Source organism: Schistocerca gregaria, unplaced genomic scaffold (genome assembly GCF_023897955.1).
Source record: "Schistocerca gregaria isolate iqSchGreg1 unplaced genomic scaffold, iqSchGreg1.2 ptg000950l, whole genome shotgun sequence".
Classification (NCBI taxonomy): Eukaryota; Metazoa; Arthropoda; class Insecta; order Orthoptera; family Acrididae; genus Schistocerca; species Schistocerca gregaria.
The window spans coordinates 5,921-10,000 of NW_026062303.1; the positions used below are offsets into that span (position 1 = coordinate 5,921).

The following is a 4,080-nucleotide window of genomic DNA, read 5'->3' on the forward strand; positions in this document are numbered from 1 at the left end:
GTCAGGTCAGCGTGAGCCGTCTGATGTAGTGACGCGTGTATTCCGACTTTGTCGTATTGCCTCACACAAAGTGCTACCCTGGTGGACCGCGTTCCATATCTGGGACATGCCGCAGATGCCGGTTGACAGTGGATCGCGGAAGGGACATCGCATACGTGCGCGGGCCACCTTCCACGTGTTCTCTTCTGCACATGTCGCAGTGTGTATGTGGTCTGATGTAGCGTGTCGTGACACATGACATCCTGGCATGCAAGAATTGTTGAATTCGCAAATGTAGGTGGACATCTACGTTTACTGCCCAAGATACGCAAATGAACTGGAAATCCGTTGTTGAGCGGTTGTTCACGCTGGAGGTGAATCTGTGATGGCGACGATCGGTACAGCTATTAACCGGTTGTTTCAGCGGTACCCGCCACATCCACACACGTGACTAGGCCCATGTGGGTATGAAGCGATACGCGGCGGTGGCTTGGTGGGACTGTTCCCGGCCGGTGAAGGGGGGCCGCCCGGCGTGTTGGCCGCGCGCTGCGTGGGCGCACGCGCAACAGGCGGCTGGTGGGGGGCGCCGAGTGGCAGGAGCGCCAGCCGACGGGCCCGGCAGGCGGCGCAGCTACGCTGCGGCGCACCCTGCACGCGGCGCCTGGCGGCCAAAGTTGGTTCAGCCGAGCCCGGTGCGAAGCGCGGTGGACATCTGCAGTGTGCTGGTCTGATTGAGGACTGTGTGCGTTGAGGATGCGCCGCCGCCTGGCACTCGGCGCCGCGACGCCGTCTGCTGCTCGGTCGCCCCAGCGGTTCTCGCAGGTGGTTTGTATCGCAGTTGTGCGGACGTGTTGGCGCGTGCGCTGTGCTGGGAGAGTTCGCTTCTGCACCCAAGTGGGGCTTTGCCCTTGTGTGGCGCTGGCGTTGGAGCTGCCGGTCACCATAGGTGGCGCGTGTTGTCTCCCGCCGGCAATGCCACGACAGCACGCTCCCGGGCCTCTGTCGGCAGCGGCAAGCTCAGTTGGGAGCAAGGGTGTTCTCACTAAAACCGTCTACTCGCCTAACTCCGGGCGATTGCGCCTCTCTCGAAACCGACCAAGTACCTAGGACGGCGCTGCGCGCCGCCGGGACCTGAGAGGGTTTCGAGGTGTATCGTGCAGGGGAGCTCGGCCTCCTCCTGTTTGCAGAATAATTGAGCGGACGCTTGCGTGTTCGCGCGGGCCCCCGGGACACACTCCCGGGCGGCCGGCTGCTCAGCTCTAGTTGACGCAGCTCCCTGGTTGATCCTGCCAGTAGTCATATGCTTGTCTCAAAGATTAAGCCATGCATGTCTCAGTACAAGCCGCATTAAGGTGAAACCGCGAATGGCTCATTAAATCAGTTATGGTTCCTTAGATCGTACCCACGTTACTTGGATAACTGTGGTAATTCTAGAGCTAATACATGCAAACAGAGTCCCGACCAGAGATGGAAGGGACGCTTTTATTAGATCAAAACCAATCGGATTGGCTTGTCTGGTCCGTTTGCCTTGGTGACTCTGAATAACTTTGGGCTGATCGCACGGTCCTCGTACCGGCGACGCATCTTTCAAATGTCTGCCTTATCAACTGTCGATGGTAGGTTCTGCGCCTACCATGGTTGTAACGGGTAACGGGGAATCAGGGTTCGATTCCGGAGAGGGAGCCTGAGAAACGGCTACCACATCCAAGGAAGGCAGCAGGCGCGCAAATTACCCACTCCCGGCACGGGGAGGTAGTGACGAAAAATAACGATACGGGACTCATCCGAGGCCCCGTAATCGGAATGAGTACACTTTAAATCCTTTAACGAGTATCTATTGGAGGGCAAGTCTGGTGCCAGCAGCCGCGGTAATTCCAGCTCCAATAGCGTATATTAAAGTTGTTGCGGTTAAAAAGCTCGTAGTTGGATTTGTGTCCCACGCTGTTGGTTCACCGCCCGTCGGTGTTTAACTGGCATGTATCGTGGGACGTCCTGCCGGTGGGGCGAGCCGAAGGGGTGCTTTCGCGTCCCGAGGCGGACCCCGTTTAAATCCTACCAGGGTGCTCTTTGTTGAGTGTCTCGGTGGGCCGGCACGTTTACTTTGAACAAATTAGAGTGCTTAAAGCAGGCAAGCCCGCCTGAATACTGTGTGCATGGAATAATGGAATAGGACCTCGGTTCTATTTTGTTGGTTTTCGGAACCCGAGGTAATGATTAATAGGGACAGGCGGGGGCATTCGTATTGCGACGTTAGAGGTGAAATTCTTGGATCGTCGCAAGACGAACAGAAGCGAAAGCATTTGCCAAGTATGTTTTCATTAATCAAGAACGAAAGTTAGAGGTTCGAAGGCGATCAGATACCGCCCTAGTTCTAACCATAAACGATGCCAGCCAGCGATCCGCCGCAGTTCCTCCGATGACTCGGCGGGCAGCCTCCGGGAAACCAAAGCTTTTGGGTTCCGGGGGAAGTATGGTTGCAAAGCTGAAACTTAAAGGAATTGACGGAAGGGCACCACCAGGAGTGGAGCCTGCGGCTTAATTTGACTCAACACGGGAAACCTCACCAGGCCCGGACACCGGAAGGATTGACAGATTGATAGCTCTTTCTTGATTCGGTGGGTGGTGGTGCATGGCCGTTCTTAGTTGGTGGAGCGATTTGTCTGGTTAATTCCGATAACGAACGAGACTCTAGCCTGCTAACTAGTCGCGTGACATCCTTCGTGCTGTCAGCGATTACTTTTCTTCTTAGAGGGACAGGCGGCTTCTAGCCGCACGAGATTGAGCAATAACAGGTCTGTGATGCCCTTAGATGTTCTGGGCCGCACGCGCGCTACACTGAAGGAATCAGCGTGTCTTCCTAGGCCGAAAGGTCGGGGTAACCCGCTGAACCTCCTTCGTGCTAGGGATTGGGGCTTGCAATTGTTCCCCATGAACGAGGAATTCCCAGTAAGCGCGAGTCATAAGCTCGCGTTGATTACGTCCCTGCCCTTTGTACACACCGCCCGTCGCTACTACCGATTGAATGATTTAGTGAGGTCTTCGGACTGGTACGCGGCATCGACTCTGTCGTTGCCGATGCTACCGGAAAGATGACCAAACTTGATCATTTAGAGGAAGTAAAAGTCGTAACAAGGTTTCCGTAGGTGAACCTGCGGAAGGATCATTACCGACTAGACTGCATGTCTTTCGATGTGCGTGTCGTGTCGCGCAACACGCTACCTGTACGGCAGTGGCCGTGCGCCGCGTGCGGAACCACGCGTGCCTCTCAAAACTAGCGGAAGTGTTGTTGTTGTTGTTGTTGTGTGGTACGAGCGCTGAAGCTCTGGAGCGGCTGGCCTGCGGTACCTGGCGCCTGGCGCCGGTTTTGAATGACGTTCGCCCGAGTGCCTGTCCGCTCCGGTGTGGAGCCGTACGACGCCCATCGGCTGTGAGGCCGTTGGACACAAAAAAAATAGTGGAACAGGGGCCGTCAGACGCCTCAGTCCCGCAAATGCTACTGTCTTGAAAGAGACAGTGGGAGACTGAAAAGGAAAAGATCACCCAGGACGGTGGATCACTCGGCTCGTGGGTCGATGAAGAACGCAGCAAATTGCGCGTCGACATGTGAACTGCAGGACACATGAACATCGACGTTTCGAACGCACATTGCGGTCCATGGATTCCGTTCCCGGGCCACGTCTGGCTGAGGGTCGGCTACGTATACTGAAGCGCGCGGCGTTTGTCCCGCTTCGGAGACGTGGGAGTGTCGTGGTCGCCTGTGTGGCCGGCCGCGTCTCCTTAAACGTGCGATGCGCGCCCGTCGCCTGGCGGTTCGCATACCGGTACTTTCTCGGTAGCGTGCACAGCCGGCTGGCGGTGTGGCGTGCGACACCTCGTACAACGACCTCAGAGCAGGCGAGACTACCCGCTGAATTTAAGCATATTACTAAGCGGAGGAAAAGAAACTAACAAGGATTCCCCCAGTAGCGGCGAGCGAACAGGGAAGAGTCCAGCACCGAACCCCGCAGGCTGCCGCCTGTCGTGGCATGTGGTGTTTGGGAGGGTCCACTACCCCGACGCCTCGCGCCGAGCCCAAGTCCAACTTGAATGAGGCCACGGCCC

The 4,080-nt window shown here is 56.7% G+C and overlaps 3 non-coding genes across 3 annotated transcripts in view; all 3 read left to right on the forward strand.

The window, feature by feature from the left end:
- Nucleotides 1-1,252: 1,252 nt before the first annotated feature.
- Nucleotides 1,253-3,145, forward strand: LOC126325957 (small subunit ribosomal RNA). The gene has a single exon (XR_007560428.1). It is a non-coding gene; the product is annotated as a small subunit ribosomal RNA (ribosomal RNA).
- A 371-nt stretch (nt 3,146-3,516) lies between these two features.
- Nucleotides 3,517-3,671, forward strand: LOC126325956 (5.8S ribosomal RNA). The gene has a single exon (XR_007560427.1). It is a non-coding gene; the product is annotated as a 5.8S ribosomal RNA (ribosomal RNA).
- Nucleotides 3,672-3,859: 188 nt separating this feature from the next.
- The window catches only part of LOC126325963 (large subunit ribosomal RNA), a 4,222-nt gene continuing 4,001 nt past the window's right edge, over nt 3,860-4,080 (forward strand). The window contains exon 1 of the ribosomal RNA XR_007560434.1: nt 3,860-4,080. This exon is cut by the window's right edge and continues 4,001 nt beyond it. This is a non-coding gene — a ribosomal RNA (large subunit ribosomal RNA).